This window comes from Oncorhynchus gorbuscha, linkage group LG23 (assembly GCF_021184085.1).
Source record: "Oncorhynchus gorbuscha isolate QuinsamMale2020 ecotype Even-year linkage group LG23, OgorEven_v1.0, whole genome shotgun sequence".
NCBI classification, from domain to species: Eukaryota; Metazoa; Chordata; class Actinopteri; order Salmoniformes; family Salmonidae; genus Oncorhynchus; species Oncorhynchus gorbuscha.
Window position 1 is genome coordinate 57740407 of NC_060195.1, and position 22020 is coordinate 57762426.

At 44.1% G+C, this 22020-nt stretch overlaps 1 pseudogene; it reads right to left on the reverse strand.

Moving 5' to 3' along the window:
• LOC124011178 overlaps nt 1–22020 on the reverse strand; it is a 45109-nt pseudogene that overhangs the window by 8968 nt on the left and 14121 nt on the right.

A 22020-nucleotide genomic window follows, 5' to 3' on the forward strand; every position in this document is an offset into this window, starting at 1 on the left:
CATACAGTCGAGAAGAACTACTGAATATAAGATCAGCGTCAACTCACCATCAGTACGACCAAGAATATGTTTTCCGCGACGCGGATCCTGTGTTCTCCCTTACAAACAGGACAACGGAATGGATCGCATGCAGCGACCCAAGGAAACGACTCCGAAAAAGAGGGAAACGCGGCGGTGTTCTGGTCAGACTCCGAAAAAGGGCACATCGCGCACCACTTCCCAGCATTCTTCTTGCCAATGTCCAGTCTCTCGACAACAAGGTTGATGAAATCCGAGCAAGGGTGGCATTCCAGAGGGACATCAGAGACTGCAACGTTCTCTGCTTTACGGAAACATGGCTTACTGGGAAGACGCTATCCAGGGCGGTGCAGCCAACGGGTTTCTCCACGCATCGCGCGGACAGAAACAAACATCTCTCTGGTAAGAAGAGTGGCGGGGGCGTATGCCTCATGACTAACGGGACATGGTGTGATGAAGGAAACATACAGGAACTCAAATCCTTCTGTTCACCTGATTTAGAATTCCTCACAATCAAATGTAGACCGCATTATCTTCCAAGAGAATTCTCTTCGATTATAATCACAGCCGTATATATCCCCCCCCAAGCAGACACATCGATGGCTCTGAACAAACTTTATTTAACTCTTTGCAAACTGGAAACCATTTATCCGGAGGCTGCATTCATTGTAGCTGGGGATTTTAACAAAGCCAATCTGAAAACAAGACTCCCTAAATTTTATCAGCATATCGATTGCGCAACTAGGGGTGGTAAAACCTTGGATCATTGTTACTCTAACTTCCGCGACGCATATAAGGCCCGGCCCCGCCCCCCTTTCGGAAAAGCTGACCACGACTCCATTTTGCTGATCCCTGCCTACAGGCAGAAATTAAAACAAGAGGCTCCCACGCTGAGGTCTGTCCAACGCTGGTCAGACCAAGCTGACTCTACACTCCAAGACTGCTTCCATCACGTGGACTGGGACATGTTTCGTATTGCGTCAGATGGAAATATTGACGAATACGCTGATTCGGTGTGCGAGTTCATTAGAACGTGCGTCGAAGATGTCGTTCCCATAGCAACGATAAAAACATTCCCTAACCAGAAACCGTGGATTGATGGCAGCATTTGCGTGAAACTGAAAGCGCGAACCACTGCTTTTAATCAGGGCAAGGTGTCTGGCAACATGACTGAATACAAACAGTGCAGCTATTCCCTCCGCAAGGCTATTAAACAAGCTAAGCGTCAGTACAGAGACAAAGTGGAATCTCAATTCAATGGCTCAGACACAAGAGGCATGTGGCAGGGTCTACAGTCAATCACGGACTACAAGATGAAATCCAGCCCAGTCACGGACCAGGATGTCTTGCTCCCAGGCAGACTAAATAACTTTTTTGCCCTCTTTGAGGACAATACAGTGCCACTGACACGGCCTGCAACGGAAACATGCGGTCTCTCCTTCACTGCAGCCGAGGTGAGTAAGACATTTAAACGTGTTAACCCTCGCAAGGCTGCAGGCCCAGACAGCATCCCCAGCCGCGCCCTCAGAGCATGCGCAGACCAGCTGGCCGGTGTGTTTACGGACATATTCAATCAATCCCTATACCAGTCTGCTGTTCCCACATGCTTCAAGAGGGCCACCATTGTTCCTGTTCCCAAGAAAGCTAAGGTAACTGAGCTAAACGACTACCGCCCCCCGTAGCACTCACTTCTGTCATCATGAAGTGCTTTGAGAGACTAGTCAAGGACCATATCACCTCCACCCTACCTGACACCCTAGACCCACTCCAATTTGCTTACCGCCCAAATAGGTCCACAGACGATGCAATCTCAACCACACTGCACACTGCCCTAACCCACCTGGACAAGAGGAATACCTATGTGAGAATGTTGTTCATCGACTACAGCTCGGCATTCAACACCATAGTACCCTCCAAGCTCGTCATCAAGCTCGAGACCCTGGGTCTCGACCCCGCCCTGTGCAACTGGGTACTGGACTTCCTGACGGGCCGCCCCCAGGTGGTGCGGGTAGGCAACAACATCTCATCCCCGCTGATCCTCAACACGGGGGCCCCACAAGGGTGCGTTCTGAGCCCTCTCCTGTACTCCCTGTTCACCCACGACTGCGTGGCCACGCACGCCTCCAACTCAATCATCAAGTTTGCGGACGACACAACAGTGGTAGGCTTGATTACCAACAACGACGAGACGGCCTACAGGGAGGAGGTGAGGGCCCTCGGAGTGTGGTGTCAGGAAAATAACCTCACACTCAACGTCAACAAAACTAAGGAGATGATTGCGGACTTCAGGAAACAGCAGAGGGAACACCCCCCTATCCACATCGATGGAACAGTAGTGGAGAGGGTAGCTAGTTTTAAGTTCCTCGGCATACACATCACAGACAAACTGAATTGGTCCACTCACACTGACAGCGTCGTGAAGAAGGCGCAGCAGCGCCTATTCAACCTCAGGAGGCTGAAGAAATTTGGCTTGTCACCAAAAGCACTCAAACTTCTACAGATGCACAATCGAGAGCATCCTGGCGGGCTGTATCACCGCCTGGTACGGCAACTGCTCCGCCCTCAACCGTAAGGCTCTCCAGAGGGTAGTGAGGACTGCACAACGCATCACCGGGGGCAAACTACCTACCCTCCAGGACACCTACACCACCCGTTGTTACAGGAAGGCCATAAAGATCATCAAGGACATCAACCACCCAAACCACTGCCTGTTCACCCCGCTATCATCCAGAAGGCGAGGTCAGTACAGGTGCATCAAAGCTGGGACCGAGAGACTGAAAAACAGCTTCTATCTCAACACCATCAGACTGTTAAACAGCCACCACTAACATTGAGTGGCTGCTGCCAACACACTGTCATTGACACTGACCCAACTCCAGCCATTTTAATAATGGGAATTGATGGGAAATGATGTAAATATATCACTAGCCACTTTAAACAATGCTACCTTATATAATGTTACTTACCCTACATTATTAATCTCATATGCATATGTATATACTGTACTCTACATCATCGACTGCATCCTTATGTAACACATGTATCACTAGCCACTTTTACTATGCCACTTTGTTTACTTTGTCTACACACTCATCTCATATGTATATACTGTACTCGATACCATCTACTGTATGCTGCTCTGTACCATCACTCATTCATATATCCTTATGTACATGTTCCTTATCCCCTTACACTGTGTATAAGACAGTAGTTTTGGAATTGTTAGTTAGATTACTTGTTGGTTATCACTGCATTGTCGGAACTAGAAGCACAAGCATTTCGCTACACTCGCATTTAACATCTGCTAACCATGTGTATGTGACAAATAAAATTTGATTTGATTTGATTTACAATACAATACATTAACGAGGAGGCAGAAAGGTATGTTTAGGCTAGGGCTCAGCTGCAAGTTGGGTATCAGGGTTTGGCTCTGGAGTTGGCACTTCCTCCTAAAGGCGTGGTGTCCAGGGCAACCAGGCCAATGATAGAGGGGGCAGCAAAGGGGGCTGCAGCTTCGTGGCCCTGCAGCTGATCCACACGGCGGCGGTACACTTGATCGTCAGGTGTCCGAGTCCTGTAAGAGACCGGTCCACTGGCTTCTTCCACAACTGCAAGGACCTACATAGGGCCTCCAGAGTAGTTCCTCATGTACACAGACTCGTCAGGTAGAAAATGCCTTAAATGATCACGGCCCCCTGTCTGCATCACCCTCCTGCCTTAGACGCATGTCACTTGCCATGTCCGGGTGCAGCCGATCTAAAGCAGTTGTCAACCGCTTGATCGTTAACAGCTCGGCTGGACTCTTCCCAGTAGAGGCCGTCATAACATGTTGAGACTGCAGGACACTTGACAGTCAGGTCTGCCAGACACCCACCGAGATCATAGACAGAGCCTCCCTGTTCCATGTGTTCAGCCTGGCCATTGGAGGGCGGATGTTATGGGGCTGTGGTGACATGTCTGATTCAGTTCCGCCCAGCGAACTCGTTAAACTCCGCAGAAGTGAAGGCAGCTCCATTATCTGACACCAGGACGTCACACAACCGATGAATGGCAAACAGCAAACGGAGGGTGCTTATTACAGCACCAGAGGGCATCAAGATGACCATGGCTACTTCCATGCACTTTGAATGGGAATCTACCATAATGAGAAAAGTCTTTCCTTTGAATAGCCCAGAAAAGTCTATATGAAGACACAATTTATTTGTTGTCCACTCCCATGGGTGCAAGGCAGCCTTGGGTGAGCATGGTGTGACTCCCGACAGGTGACACAGCTGCGCACCACAGCCTAAATGTCCATGTCCATCCCAGGCCATCCTCACTATTCCAGGATGCATATCATGCAGCATGGAAAGGACCCCCTCCCTCGCCAGGCCAGGTACCACAACCCGACTGCCCCACAACACACAATTATTGTGAACCGACAGCTCGTTCCGACGATACCATTAAAGCCCAAACTCTCTGCCAGGAACTTTAGAGGCCCATCCATGCAGCACCCAGCGAATAACTCAGGACAGGACAGGGTCCTTGGAGGTCAGTGTGGCTATCCTAGAAGCATAGGGAAGGGCATCAGGCACCATCTGCCTGGACAGAGAGGTTGTGAGTGGCAGGCAACTCAGGGAATCTGCATTAGCCAACTGCTTCCCTGGATGATAGCTGAGCTCATAACTATGGGGTCCCAGTATCCATCTGACCATGCAAGTGAAAATATTTGTGGGGCATGGGCTTCATATGATGAAGCACGCCCAGCAAGGGCTTGTGGTTGGTGTAGACCACAAAATGGCGACCTCACAAATACTGATGGAACTTCTTGACAGCAAAAATGGTCGCCAGGGCCTATTTATCCGGCTATGCAGAGTACTGTTCAGTGACAGTTCAGGTCCTAGATGCGTAGCACACAGGTGCCTCCCGACCATCAGATTCCACATGACTAAACAAGGCACCGAGCCCATATGGAGACACCTCACAGACCAGTAACAGGGGTTTCCTATCATCAGTGGGCTAGCAGCCCATCTGCTTGCAGCAGCTGCTTAGCCTCTATAGACTTCTTCATGAGTGTCGTTCCCACTCCAGGGAGTGGCCGGGTCCAGTAGGCGATGCCAGGGTTGTAGCTTTATCAAGCCGGAAGTAGTTGTAAAAGTTGAGAAGCCTCAGAAACGACTGGAGCTCAGACTTGTTCTGGGAAGAAGGCCTTTATGGCCTTTACCTTATCCTGGGTTGGTCGCATGACATCCTTGTCAATGTGGAACCTCTGGAACTCAACACTGGGTGCAGCAAAAATGGACTTCTCCCTCTCAGGCTGTGGCCTCGCATGGATACTAGATACAACATACTTCTCAGGGTCTGGGTGACAGTTTACCAAGTGTGTCTGTTGTGGGGTCCTAGTGGGCATGACTGAGCTGCCTGAGGCCTGGGACTGGGACCTTTGTCAATCAAAGTCGAGCTACAGTATATGTCCGCTCCATTTACAGTAGTGACAGGTTGCAACACTAAACCTACAGCTGTTGGAATTAGAGGCACCTCCACATCTGAAACGGGCTCCGAAGTCCTCTCTGGACTCTGGACTCCCCCCCCCTCTCCCCTCCCTCCGTGCGCACCGGCCTACTACTACGTTCAGCGAGATGAATGTCAGGCACAGTTGGAGGACCATTGGCCTCATTTATAAAACTGTGAGGAGGATTCACGTCAAAATGTGGAGTAAGGACGACACACAGAAAGTGCTTACGCACAAAAATATTCTGATTTATAACACAGTGTGCGCACACTTCCCACGCCAGTTTCCCTTTATAAATCACAATCAACTTGAAATTTGGCGCACGTCTTGTCCTACCCTTTTAACGCCCATAGATAGGGAAACACCCCAAATTAATATTCATCCATACTGACTGCATGACAACAAATCCCGACAGAAAGGTTTAAAAAAAAAAAGACATTTCACCCAGTGTGAAACGGAAGATCTTGTAGGGGAGGTTGAAGCAAGAAAAAATACATTGTTTGGTGGAAAAGTGTGGGAATTACAATTTGTATTTATTTTTCCTTTATTTAACTAGGCAAGTCAGTTAAGAGCAAATTGTTATTTTCAACGACTGCCTAGGAACAGTGGGTTAACTGCCTGTTCATGGGCAGAACGACAGATTTGTACCTTTTTAGCTCGGGAATTTGAACCTCCAACACTCTAACCACTAGGCTACCCTGCTGCCCCGGGGCTTCAGAGTGTCAGCATGTGGCGGACGCTGTGAATGCCGCTGGCTCAGAACTTCAGACTCTCTCAGAAATAAGATGTTATCAAACATTAAAGTGGAAGCCAAAAAGGCGCATAGCCTTACACAGACAAAGTGTTTGTGCCACCGGAGCTCAAGCCCCTTGATGAGCGATTGCCAGTATTATAGGGGAGTCCCTCCAGAGTGGAGTAGTGACGGAGGTGGACACGGACATGCAAGACGCACGGGATGACCCAGGTATGTAATTAGTATTCCCTCGTTTGAAAAGAGTAAACCAAATGGATTGTCGTTGTGTTTACACATTTATTTACAAACAATTGACATTTATTTTTAGTCGCTGCGTGTTCCAGCGGGGTCGGCGGTGCTGCAGCTGAGCAGGAGCTGAGTGCGCCCACCCCCTGGCGTCTCCACCGCACCTCGTGAGTCACAACCCCCGGGCGGCCGTGTCCTCACAGATGCAGTCCTGCAAACGCAAAGGGACACCAACGACGCTATTAACCGAGGTTGCCAAGGATTTGAAGTGGGACAGGCACGGCTTGGTTTCTGCGGGTGCTTCTCTGTCATGCTGGGCCCACTACAACACAGAACTCCAAGAGAACAGCTCTTGGTAATCGGAACCGGCTCATAAACCACTCCTCATTATTGGCCAGTAAATCTGTCTGGTCTCTGAAAATTGTCTCTCTCCGAATTCTTCCATTCGCCACACCTTCCAACAGCAGCCATTGTGCGTCTTTACACATTGTAATTGCATGCCTTTTTATACCCACCCATTGGATTGTCAAAGATACCCAATTGCGTAACACCTTCAGGTGTGTTATTTACCCTGGTTGTAACTGACAATGACTGGGCCAAAATCACATTGACAGTTCTGCGCAACGAACATATATGAAACTGTGCACAAACTGTTTATGAAAATAAAATGTCACAACATGCAACTATTGTTTAATAATTACAGATCCAATGAAATATGATTCGATTAAACTGTACAACATATTTGAGGGGTTCTTTTGCAAAAACAGATATCTCCGTTTGTATTTATTATCCTAAATCATGTTTTTTTGTGTGCACTCCAGGGAACTCTTCATATATAATACATGAGATGTAATAGTTTGATTTATTTTACACAATGGTATCAATTTCTGCCATCGGGGGTCGCAGTTTCTCCAGGTTATGTGCGCACGTATGGGTCAAAATGTCCGTGGAGGACCGCACATTCTCCCGTCAAGTTTGGTTTAGAAATCTCAACGTTTGCTTAAAGTGGCGTACACCTTCTTTTGCGCCTACGCAACGTTTATAAACGTTCATAAATGAGGCCCCTGGTCTTTCATGGTGAAGCAGGCAGGCATGATTTGCAGCAGTCTCAGCTGCCAAGGCTTTTCCCTCGGCCACTCTAAATATCAGATTGGGTTCAGCCAATAGACTCATCTAACAATTCTGTCAAGCAGCATCGGCTCCAGCTGATCTCCAAAATGTATTTATTTTTTTATTTCACCTTCATTTAACCAGATAGGCAAGTTTAGAACAAGTTCTCATTTACAATTGCGACCTGGCCAAGATAAAGCTCCCAATTATGGTGCACCGAAAGCCTGCGCAGACCAGCAATGAAACTGGAGATATTCTGATTTGTATTTTGTTTACAATTATGAAAATAGAATCTCTGCACAATATCTGACGGATCTGGGCTGAAAGGCCACTTCAAACATGACACTATGTTTTCATAACTCTTAGCAGTGGGCAGGGCCGGAGCAAGTAGAGAACCTAATGTACACTAAACAAAAATATAAACGCAACATGCAACAATTTCAAAGATTTTACTGAGTTACAGTTCATATAAGGGAATTTGTCAAATTAAATAAATTCATTAGGCCCTAATCATGGATTTCACATGACTGGGAATACAGATAAAGATACTTTTTTTTTTAAATGTAGGGGCGTGGGTCAGAAAACCAGTCAGTATCTGGTGTGACCACCATTAGCCTCATGCAGCGCAACACATCGCCTTCGCATAGAACTGATCAGGCTGTTGATTGTGTCCTGTGGAATGGTGTCCCACACCTCTTCAATGACTGTGCGAAGTTGCTGGATATTGGCAGGAACTGGAACACTCTGTTGTACAGTTCAATCCAGAGCATCCCAAACATGCTCAATGAGTGAAATGTCTGAGTATGCAGGCCATGGAAGAACTGGGACATGTTCAGCTTCCAAGGATTTTGTACGTATCATTGCAACGTGGGGCCGTGCATCTTCATGCTGAAACAAGAGGTGATGGTGGTGGATGAATGGCACGGCAATGGGCCTCAGGATCTCTTCACAGTACCTTCGTGCATTCAAATTGCCATGGATAAAATGCAGTTCAGTTTGTTGTCCTTCCCATACTATAACCCAACTGCCTCTGTTCACAACGTTGACAGCAAACTGCTCGCTCACACAACAACGTGGTTACACGTGATCTGCGGTTGTGAGGCCGGTTGGACGTACTACCAAAACAATGTTGGAGGTGGCTTATGGTAGAGAAATTAACATTACATTCTCTGGCAACAGCTCTGGTGGACATTCCTGCAGTCAGCATGCCAATTTCACATTCCCTCAAAACATGAGACATCTGTGGCATTGTGTTGTGTGACAAAACTGCACATTTTAGAGTGGCCTTTTATTGTCTCCAGTACAAGGTGCACCTTTAATAATGTTGTTTCATCAGATTCTTGATATGCCACAAATGTCAGGTGGATGGATTGGCTTGGCAAAGTGGAAATGCTCACTAACAGGGATATAAAGAAATGTGTGTTTGTTTGGGAGAAATGAGCTGTTTGTACACATGGAATATTTCTGAGATCTTTTATTTCAGCTCATGAAACATGAAACCAATGCTGAGTTTATACAGTACATGACCAAAAGTATGTGGACACCTGCTCATCAAACCTCTCATTCCAAAATCATGGGCATTAATATGGAGTTGGTCCCCCCTTTGCTGCTATAACAGCCTCCACTCTTCTAGAAAGGCTTTCCACTAGATGTTGGAATATTGCTGAAGGGAATTGATTGCTTCAATTCAGCCACAAGAGCATTAGTGAAGTCGAACACTGATGTTGGGCGATTAGGCCTGGATCGCAGTCGGCGTTCAAATTCGTCCCAAAGGTGTTCGATGGGGTTGAGGTCAGGGCTCTGTGCAGGCCAGTCAAGTTCTTCCACAATGATTTCAACAAACCATTTCTGTATGGACCTCACTTTGTGCATGGGGAATTGTCATTCTGAAACAGGAAAGGGCCTTCCCCAAACTGTTCTCTTGGCATCTACCAAACCCAGATCCATCTGTCAGAATGCCAGATGGTGAAGCGTGATTTATCACTCCAGAGTCCAATAGCGGCGAGCTTTACACCACTCCAGCCATCGCTTGGCATTGTGCATGTTGATCTTGGGCTTGTGTGCAGCTGCTCGGACATGGAAACCCATTTCATGAAGCTCCTGACAAACAGTTCTGGTGCTGAGGTTGCTTCCAGAGGCAGTTTGGAACTCAGTAGTGAGTGTTGCAACTGAAGATTTTTATGCACTACGTGCTTCAGCACTCGCCGGTCCCGTTCTGTGAGCTTGTGTGGCCTACTCATTGCGGTTGCTCCTAGACGTTTCCACTTCACAATAACAGCTCTTACAGTTGACCGGGGCAGCTCCAGCAGGGCAGACATTTGACGAACGTCACTGAGCTCTTCAGTAAGGCCATTCTATTGCAAATGTTTCCTATGGAGATTGCATGGCTGCGTGCTCATTTTTTTTCCTCACCTATCAGCAACGGGTGTGACTCAAATATATACTTTTGTATATATGATGCATTTTTGTTCAGTGTAGAATACGTCACTGCTCCGCACACACAGAGCAGCACAGTGCAATTATTTTAGTCATTTTCAATGTCATTAGCAACAAAAACCTTCCAGCCTTTCAACACACTCCTCCCAAGAGCTATGCTTTTCCTCAACAAACTCCTTAATCTTCCCATAAAAAGCCATGATCACATCAGAAAAGGAAAATCCAATTTTATTTACCCTTTATTCAGCTAGGCAAGTCAGTTAAAACATTTTTTTATTTACAATGACGGCCTACCCCGGCCAAACTCTAACCCGGACGACGCTGGGCCAATTGTGCACCCCCCTATGAGACTCCCGATCACGGCCGGTTGTGATACAGCCTGGAATCAAACCAGAGTCTGTAGTGACGCCTCTAGCACTGACATGCAGTGCCTTAGACCGCTGCACCGCTCGGGAGCCCATTTTGTTGACTCTTGAATCCTCTTTGAACATTCTAGTTCGGATCCTCGTGTTCAGTATGTCCGTGACATAGTGAAAGTACAATCCAATAGCGAGGAGGCGGAAAGGCAAGTTTAGGCTATTTACTCCATGGTGCAGGCAATAAACATGAACGCCATGTTGGCAGGTGACTCAACCTTTACACCTATGGGGCGGGCACGCCATATATGGGAGCGTCTAGGCGACTCCTTAACGTGCCCACATGAACTATACCCAATACACAACTGAAACCACATAGTCTGCCATCTCCATTAAGATGGTAGGAGTACAGTCAGTAGGACTGTAGGTAGGACTGACTCTTCACTGGTAAATGTCAGTTATTGACATATCCCACTCTGTACTGTAGGTTACACAGAAACGAGCCATGGTAGACAGCCCAGCCAAACTCCTCTCTCCTCCTCTGCACAGATAACAGCTTGGGTCAAAGCAAAGAGAATGTAAAAGGGCCATGTCTATGAATCCTTGTATAGCAGCCTATATCCACTGTGCTCTACGTTTGGTCGGATATAAACACTTCAATGGACAGCAATGACTCATCTCTTATCTGGAATTCTTCACGTTAGATTGAGGCACGATGCGCTTCCTCCCAAATTACAAAATGACATTGGTTTCCTTACCCTGTAAGCAGTATATTGGACAAGGTATGATCCATGCTATGGACAAGGTATGATATCAATCCATGCTTTGGTTTAGTGTCACGCATAGGTGTAATAGGTGGCAGGGAAGTCAGGCGCAGGAGAGTCAAATGGAGTTTAAATATGGAGTATTTTAATAAAGTTCCACGAGTATGCTCCATAACAATAAATGTACAAACAAACAAAACATGGGTACGAAGACCTGATGCACACCTATACAAACAATCACACTACACTGACAACAAATCAATCTCTGACAAAGACATGAGGGGAAACAGAGGGTTAAATACACAACAGGTAATGAATGGGATTGAAAACAGGTGTGTGGGAAGACAAGACAAAACCTATGGAAAATGAAAAAAGGATCAATGATGGAAAGAAGACCGGTGATGTCGAACGCCGAGCACCGCCCGAACAAGGAGAGGCAACGACTTCGGCAGAAGTCGTGACATTTAGTTTCCCTGGCACTGTTTCCAAATGCTAACGTTTTAGCATTTGTGGCGCAAATCCCTTTCAAGTCATGGGACCGATATTAGCATTTTCCGCGACTCATGTTCAAATCATCTATAAGTGACTTTGTTGAGCTTCACAATACATTTAAGATACTTTGGGATGATTTGGACGATGTACAAAAATGTGTAATAATCGGTCTCGTGACTTGAATGGGATTTGTGCCACAAATGTTAAAACATGAACATTTGGAAACAGTGCCAGGAAAGGTAAACCAAAGCATGGATTGCTGTCATCTCTAGGCTGCTTACAGGGTAAGGAAACAAATATGTAATTTCATAACTATCCGTTTAAAGATCTGAAAGGTGAGAAAGTCCACAGTGATGATCTAATAAAAGGTGCAGTGAAATCAGTGGAGGCTACTGAGGGGAGGACTGCTCATAATAATGGCTGGAACAGCATGAATGGAATGGCATCAAACACATAGAAACCATGTGTTTTGATACCATTCCACTCATTCCGGCTCCAGCCATTACCACCAGCCTGTCCTCCCCAATTAAGATGCCACCAAACTCCTATGAGAGAAATGTGTTGTTTTACAGGGTCAGCCATAGCAGTACAGTGCCCTTAGAACAAATGATGTGCTTTGCTCAAGGACACATTGGCAGATCGTTCACTTTGTCGGCACGAGTATTCAAACCAGCAACTTTCGATTGCTGGCCCGACGCTCTAACCGCTAGGCTACCTGCAGTCATTATCGCCATGGGAACACAGCACGCCACATGTCCAATGTTCTTTTCCCTGGGGTAAGTGAAAACATCAAACAGCGAGGATGTGTCGGTTGGCTCTGTCAAGCCAGTTGGTTGGGTGGTGTGGAGGACTGGATTGAGTTTTCCCGTTTTGCTTAAGTTAACTCTTCAGACCCCCTGTTTCCAGGACAGAGATTAAGCCTATTCTCTATTGAGCATGCTTTTTAAACCAGGACCACGCTCAATTTGTGTCTGGGCAATCAGGGGGGGATTTATTGTAGACTGAATAGAAGTAGGATCAAGGTCTTTATCTGGGAAACAGCTGGAAATCCATTAGGTCCGGCATGCATGGCTTTCACATCCTGTTCCCACCAATCCTTAATAAGGGTAGAAATGCAGTGTTCTGTTTCACTTAACAATAATGCTCTATGTTCACTTGCCATTCTGCCTGAACTGAATTTTGTCCCATTTTATTGCCGGTGACGTGCTGTTGTCGTGTTGTTAATGGACTGCCCAGAAAGCCTGGTTTTCAATGTGGCTTTAAAGAACGTATAGAGGTACAGAATAACTTTGCATCAAGCTTTCACATTGGTGACTCACTCATTCTCTTGAAAAGCTGCAAACAATCCTTCTCTTTCAGGCTACACACACACACATATATATACATACATACATACATACATACATACATATACATATATATATATGTATATATACACACACCTTTCAGAGAATCTGCCCAACAAGTCTCCAACACAAAACAGTTGTATGTGCATCGACCTCATACTGTGACAGAATACACACGGTATCATTTGGATCTAGTACAATGGACCTTGTAGTGACCAATGGCGTTCATTTCAGGTACCTCCATCGTTTATATAAAAGTGAGTAAGTAAGACTACAGTACGCGGGTGAGAAGAAAATGCCCGGGATATTATGGTCTGGCTTTTGGTGTCTATTGTGTATCATACTGTGATGGTCTTGTGCATATATAAGACATTGATTGTTCTGTATATATTAGGAGTATGCGAGACGAGGGAGATATACCTGTCCGAAGATGTTTAGTAGGAAACTGTACTAATTTGCACAATGTATGAAACAACAATTTTGTCCGTCATTGTTTGTTGCCACTACCATTGCTGCCGAACCTTGTTGCACCCGCACGCCCCCCTTCCCTCTTCAAAAGGATCGCAACAGAAGTCATCCTTCAAGCTTTATTGTGTTACAATTGAAGAAAATAATCCAGGGTATGTGGCGGCGTCAATTATTCAATCCATATGAAATATATTACTTCTCATGTATTTTTCATACATCTACATGAAATACGATGTGTCCTGATGTATTGTTCATATACTAAATATATGATTTCCCCATTTTTTTTTAATATTTTTTTTTATATGTTTATACAAAATATATGACATAGGAATGGGTGACGTGATTGCCTGGCCGTACAATACTCACAGCTAGAGAAGACCAGGGGACAGGAGTGCTCATCCATAGGGAAGTTGTGGAGCTGCAGCTGGCACTCTGCATTGATGGTCAACCTACAGCACGAGTCAGAGAGAGGCCTTGAGTGAGCATTGCCATCGTTTCTCACATATAGTTCACCTCTGCTCTGAGAGAGCAGTGCTACAACAACAACAACAACAACCACCACCACTGCGCTAAACACATACACCACTGGTGATGTGAACGTGTAATTTATTGATGAAGACAGCATAGGGTGTGAAATAAGGGAAGGCTGGCTCTTGGTGTTGTTCTCACATACTGCACATGCTGCGAAAGAGACAGAGACATAGAGCCATAATGCTGCTTCCATTTTTCTGTTGGTGTGAAAAGAATGAGCGATTGCGGGGTTAACAAACTGGCACCTTGTTGCATGCCTGTGAGAGACCTAATGGGCCACCTATTATCCTGACATGACTGCCAGTGCCAGGGAGCTGGAGATTGAGGGTCGGCCGGCCGGCTGGTCGCCACCGAGTCTGGTGAGCCCTGCAAATTGGTATTTTCCTTGAGTAACAAACTCTGACAGACTAGTTAAGAAAAATGAACGGATTTAGAAATGCTCTCGTCCCAAAGTTATGTAGGTCATCGGACTGAATTTTGCCCTATTCGTCTCCTCTTTTCTTTCTCTTCTTCTCCTCCTCCTCCTCCTCTTCCTCCGTCGTCTCACTGATAAAACGTCAGTCTTGTTTACGTTGGCTTGACTGAAGGTCACAGTGAAGAGGAATTCATGAGAGCTTAGAGTCACTCCATTGTTTTAATCAGACCAGGATGCCACTCGAGAATATTTATAGATCTGCTCAATGATAACGCTGATGAATAATGCTAACTGAATGCTTACTGAAAATGCTCATTGATAATGCAATCTGATGTTGCTCACTGACAATGCTCAATTATAATGCTCAACAATAGGCATCACCGATAAATCAAATCACATTTTATTGGTCACGTACACATATTTGGCAGATGTTGTGGGTGAAGCAAAATGCTTATGTTCCTAACTCAAACAGTGCAGTAATACCTAACGATACAATACACACATCTAAAAAATAAATAAAAAATAGAAAGGAATTAAGAAATAGAGAAATATTAGAATGAGCAATGTCGGAGTCCGGAATATAAATATATATGTATATGATGGTGTGTGTATAGACATTATGGGCATTATATGATGTTAACTAACAATGCTCAGTGATAATGCTCAACAATAATGTTCAGTGATAATGCCCATATAATGTATAATGCCAAACAATAATGCTCAAAGATAATACACTAACCGATAAAGCTCACTGAGAATGGCTGATCTTGTATGATTCCGCCTTGGGGAGCCAGCCAGGTCAGTCCTGACAATAATTAACCTGCCCACACATTCTTTCCTTTGTCCTGTGCTTTGCCTGTTGCCAAGGGAATACCTCAGTCAGTTATGCAAACAGCAGGTGATGTCTCTCTTTTTCTCAGCAGAGGTGAATCCACGGTTGAAAACTTAGCAAAAAAAGGACTGAAAGGATGACATTTATGCCCTAAAAAGCATGATCTCCCGAAGACAGTGTACTCGAGTGTGCAAATCGAATGTACCAAGTGTGCTGGCTGTTCAAAACAACAATGTCTGTGATATCTGATAAAGAAAAGCCACTTATTTTACCTCAGCGTGTATAATATCTTCCCATCGTTCCAAATACGCAGAAGCTGATTGGGCATCGTAATCCAGTGAGAGTCTGCGTTCTTGGAGTTTCTGAAGATGGTGTCAGGGACCCAGATCATTCCCACCATGTTGCTGTTGAGAGTCAGGATCTTCATAGTGCTGTTGTATTGCAGACGGCTGTCGATCCACGTCTGTGCAAAAATGATGTCAATTTCGTATTCCTGCAACAAAACAGAAGAAACTGACCTTTAACCTACATATATTATACATATTTCATCTTTTATGATACATTTCGGTCCCAACTCTGGAGGGGAAAAATAATCCACAATCCACAGTCATGGATGTTCATTTTTTTTTTTAATTGAGAGAAGCTGCAGATCGGCTGTGTTGATGGTCTACCCGAACATAGAGACAGGACGAGACAAGACCCTTGTTCTCTTAGACAAAACATACCATAAATGATTATATGATAAGACAAGAATAAATTATAAATTGCCTTAACATTTAAAATAGAAGCATTTCTCTTTTCCTAATCCCTTATGTTGACGTCCCCCAGAAACCGCATCTTGACTCTGACGGGTGACCTTTTGGAAACTTTTACAGGCACATGGGACCTGACTTTAATACAGCACTAATTAGAGTGTGATGGGAGCAGCACGACGGTAGCTGTTACCATGACCTTAAGGAGTAAAAGAACAGTCAATCACACAACACGTCAGTCTAAAGAGTCTATTCCTTCAAGCCTCCCAGGCAATAGCCACTGTAATATATAAGGTCCTGTTCGGCTCAGTTGGTAGAGCATAGCACAGGTTTATGGGTTTGATTCCCGCCGGGGCAACCCTAAGAAAAATGTATGCACGCATGACTTGGAAGTTGCTTTGGATAATAGCATCTGTTAAAAGGCATACATTAATGTATGAGAAATGAAGTGAAACGGGCTTGATCAGACAAACTAGTATCACAGATAAGATAGATCACTTACCTACTGATGACTAGATTTGAATTAATAATGCTGATCTAACATTTTAACTATGTTATTTCACCCATGAGTTTCTCACTAGTTAAGTTATGAAGATGAATGTGACATGAAATCAGTGATTAATCTCTAAGAAAATCTTTTTAAAAATCCAAGTATGCATTTATTCCACTCTCTCCCCCTCTAACAGCCTCTGTGTAGTCCTGTAATACCCTTTAAAATGTAAGATGAAGGTCAATAAACTGTATAAATATGAATAGATATTTCCCTCAGAAGCATCGCAATTAGTTTCACTTCAGTAAATTCATTGCAACCTTAAGACTGCAATGACATTTCATAGTCTTGAAAAAAATAGTTAACACACGAAAATGACTTGATTCCTATTGTTAGACCTGGCTTCCTTACATCACGAGGGTGCGTACAGTAGACTACTATGTCATCAGACAGGAATTCAGGGTATTTATTTAACCTTTGTGTACACAGCGAAGTCGCACTGAGATCCAAGTCTCTTTTACAAGGGTTAGTGCTATCCGGGATCCTTGGGGCGTCCCTACACTAACTTTAACCCTTACCTTCAACCATTTTAAAATGTCAACATCAAAGTGGTGATGTCAGAGTTGGAAGTCCCTAGGATCCCAGTACTAAAATCCACACATTAGGGAAGAGCTAATCAATCCAGGCATATGAGTAGCCTAGGTCTCTAATTAAGGTCTTAACACGCCTGTAGGGGACTACGTTTTCCAAATTAAGTCTACCCTGGAGTCTATTCCATCTCTACACTAAATGTAAAGATTTGAGAAAAAGCCTCATTATCTACCTCAGATGAGGGCCATAAACAGCGGGATATGAATGGGATATGATTACTACTGTTCAAATCATCACTCTGGCGATTCATATTTGGTTATAAAAAGACACGCTGTGCTCAAACAGCTTATCAATGTAAGGAAGGAAAAAAAAAACACATCTTTCCTCGTTCTGTGTCATTAACTATTATGGAAATCGTTACGAAAGCTCACACCCACGCTTTTAATGACTGATGCTACAAGACGAGAAAAAAAGGCAAAGCAACAGTCTTACCGCGATGAACGTGAGTTCAAATGAAACATGTTAGAAAGAGGTAACTTACGAACGTGCCTTGGCCTCTCTGTCCGTCGGTTACAAGGCTAAGAATTACTCCCACAGCGCAACTTCCAGGCAAACACTAAGCGCCCCTCGTGAATTTAGAGTCCAACAGCAGGCACTAAAATGAGCATATCAAATGCCACATTATGAGAGGTCAAGTGAGGGGAAAAAGATGCTCCAAGGACTGACAGCTTTACAGTACAATGCCACGATCTGCAAATCCACAATATCAACCCATTAGAAGTACTCACAGACTTGTGTATGATTCATTACACTTGCTTCCACACACACACATATTTCTATTCTACATTGTTTATTTAGCCTGGTCCCAGATCTCTTTGACCTTGCCTACTCCATTGCTGTCATTGTCAAGCCAAACTTCTTTTTTTTGTTGCATTTAAAAAATATTTTCTATAGAAAGGCTTTACAGTGAGAAGGGACCAAAAGGTCAGTGTTAAAAGGTTGGCCAACAATGGGCAGCTTGCTTGTAGAGATCTTTGAACTTTTGCATGTTGTGTATGGCTGGCTGTGGCTTCTGCTACGGGTAGCCCCGTTGCCTTGGACACAGAGTGAGCCTCCCAGATATAGCCTAAAAATAGCATTTCCTTTCCACAGAGAATTGTGAAGATGTCCCTTCAAACAAAATGTGTCAATAATTCAACGTGTACACAGAGAAACCGGTGTCATTAAAAACAGGTGTCATTGTGGCTGAAATCTTACGATCCAGAAACTCAGAATGTGTGGATACTTGGGGGATCTGTGAAAACATGCCAATGAAAAACAATGTTGAAAACTCACATTTTTCTTTTCTGATATGTACTACAGGGATGGTATTGGATTAGTCCAAGGGACCCATTGCGTTCCTGTGTTTTGTTACAGTAATTGTAACTGTAAATCCTAGTTGACACCTGTCAAGCTGCATGTGTATGGATATTGGATACCAAAGCTAATGGAATCCAACACGCAAAATATTTCCTATGCTCATTGCTCTGATGACAGAGGTACGATGACACCAATTATTAGAAAGGAGAGATACGATCCGAGCCTGTAGCCTTCATATAATCCTATAGTCGCCATATAATCCATTAACAATCTATTGGAATCTGGAGGAGGGTAGACGAAGTCTAATGTTCCTACTAGCACACTGCATAGAATACACACCAAATTATGAATATTAGTTGTTAAAACCATTGGGCCAGTCATTGAAAGATCGCCGATTTGAATCCCGAAGCCGGTTAGGTGAAAACTCTGTCTATGCCCTTGAGCAAGGCACTCATGATACTGTAAATCACTCTGGATAAGAGCGTCGGCTAAATTACTAAAATGTCAATATAAGTGGTATTTTTAAAATATTTTTATTTATTATTATTTTTTAACCTTTATTTTACTAGGCAAGTCAGTTAAGAACAAATTCTTATTTTCAATGATGGCCTAGGAACAGTGGGTTAACTGCCTGTTCAAGGGCAGAACGACAGATTTTGTACCTTGTCAGCTCAGGGATTTGAACTTGCAACCTTCCGGTTACTAGTCCAATGCTCTAGCCACTAGGCTACCCTGCCGCCCCAGGGTGGATATTGAGACAGATGTCATGATGCAATCCTTTAGAGATCTATCAGAGACTTAAGGTGAGACAGACTGCTTAATAGAACGAGTCGTCTGTTGGTCGAGTAAACACTACTACCCACTGATCCACTGTTGTTCCCCTGAGACCTGGTGTCACATCTTAGATGCACTCCATTTTTAAACATGGCATCGTCAAACATCTCTTCCTCGCTGTTGGGTGGCTCCTCACTAGTTAACATTATGTAACCCGTTATCTGGGCTAGACATTTTGGTAGACTCAATCAATTTATTTTCATTCTGAGGAGAGAAAACAAATCAGACATAAGATCTACAGAACCTTTCTGTCTTTATTGGCACTAATCCTGTGGAACATAACAAATAACCATGCCCTGTGGAAGAATATTGATTCCTCATATTAACACCATCTGTTTTCACACAGCGAAAATGCACCAAATAACATCATATATCCGTCATTTTTCAATGGCACCACATGGACTGATGGACTGTAGGCCCGAGATTACTGTGGCATAGTGTCCTCTTTTGGTCAACTGATTCGACGCGCTCTCTTTTCCGCATAGCACCAGCAACTATGACCACTGCGCTCTGAGATAATGGTACTTAATCAGACATGCTCCCATCGCACTCTGTCCTAGATTACTATCTTCTTCAGTGACGTTGAACCATCTGAGGACTCAGTCCCGTCGGTGTAAATAAACCCTAACCATTCGATGGCAAAAAAAAAAAGACTCCTTCTCTTTAGATCACTAACAATGCCGATGGAACATCAGGTCTGGGTGACTACATACTAGGCTTATACTGTATATATGGCTTAAACAGAAACCATAACAATAGAATACATGCCAGGAACATAGAATATCATGTCGGAGTGAGTAGCCTTCATTGACTATATAAACCCAACACATAAAGCTGTCAGAAGTCAAAGATCAGAAATTTACATACACCTTAGCCAAATACATTTAAACTCAGTTTTTCCACAATTTCTGACATTTAATCCCAGGAAAAAAATTCCCTGTCTTAGGTCAATTAGGATCACCACTTTATTTTAAGAATCGGAAATGTCAGAATAATAGTAGAGAGAACGATTTATTTAGGCTTTTATTTCTTTCATCTCATTCCCAGAGGGTCAGAAGTTTACATACACTCAATTAGTATTTGGTAGCATTGCCTTTAAATTGTTTAACTTGGGTCAAACGCTCCCACACGCTTTTTCAGTTCTGCCCACAAATGTTCTATGGGATTGAGGTCAGGGCTTTGTGATGGCCACTCCAATACCTTGACTTTGTTGTCTGTCCTTAAGCCATTTTGCCACAACTTTGGAAGTATCCTTGGGGTCATTGTCCATTTGGAAGACCCATTTGCAACCAAGCTTTAACTTCCTGACTGATGTCTTGAGATGTTGCTTCAATATATCCACATAATTTTCTTAACTCATGATGCCATCTATTTTGTGAAGTGCACCAGTCCCTCCTGCAGCAAAGCACCCCCACAACATGATGCTGCCACCCCCGTGCTTCACGGTTGGGATATTGTTCTTCGGCTTATAAGCCTCCCCCTTTTTCCCCCAAACATAACAATAGTCATTATGGCCAAACTAGAGGTCGACCGATTATGATTTTTCAGCGCCGATACTGATTATTGGAGGACCAAAAAAAGCTCACACCGATTAATCTGACAATTTTTAAACATTTATTTGTAATAATGACAATTATAACAATACTGAATGAACACTTATTTTAACTTAATATAATACATCAATAAAAATCTATTTAGCCTCAAATAAATAAACATGTTCAATTTGGTTTAAGTAATGCAAAAACAAAGTGTTGGAGAAGAAAGTAAAAGTGCAATATCTGCCATGTAAAAAAGCTAACGTTTAACTTCCTTGCTCAGAACATGAGAACATATGAAAGTTGGTGGTTCCTTTTTAACATGAGACTTCAATATTCCAAGGTAAGAGGTTTTAGGTTGTAGTTAATATAGTATTTATAGGACTATTTCTCTATACCATTTGTATTTCATATACCTTTGACTATTGGATGTTCTTATAGGCACTTTAGTATTGCCAGTGTAACAGTATAGCTTCCGTCCCTCTCCTCGTCCCTACCTGGGCTCAAACCAGGAACACATCGACAACAGCCACACTCAAAGCAGCGTTACCCATCGCTCCACAAAAGCCACGGCCCTTGCAGAGCAAGGGGAACAACTACTCTAAGACTCAGAGCGAGTGACGTTTGATACGCTATTAGCGCGCACCCCGCTAACTAGCTAGCCATTTCACATCGGTTACATCAGCCTAATCTCGGGAGTTGATAGGCTTGAAGTCATAAACAGCACTGTGCTTGTGAAGAGCTGCTGGCAAAACGCATGAAAGCGCTGTTTGAATGAATGCTTACGAGCATGCTGCTGCCTATCATCGTTCAGTCGGACTGCTCTATCAAATATCAAATCATAGACTTAATTATAACACACAGAAATACGAGCCTTTGGTCATTAATATGGTCGAATTCGGAAACTATCATTTTGAAAACAAAACGTTTATTATTTCAGTGAAATACGGAACCGTTCGGTATTTCATCTAACAGGTGGCATCCCTAAGTGTAAATACACCCTAGACCCACTCCAATTTGCTTACCGCCTGTACTCCCTGTTCACCCACGACTGCGTGGCCACGCACGCCTCCAACTCAATCATCAAGTTTGCGGACGACACAACAGTGGTAGGCTTGATTATCAGGGAGGAGGTGAGGGCCCTCGGAGTGTGGTGTCAGGAAAATAACCTCACACTCAACGTCAACAAAACTAAGGAGATGATTGTGGACTTCAGGAAAC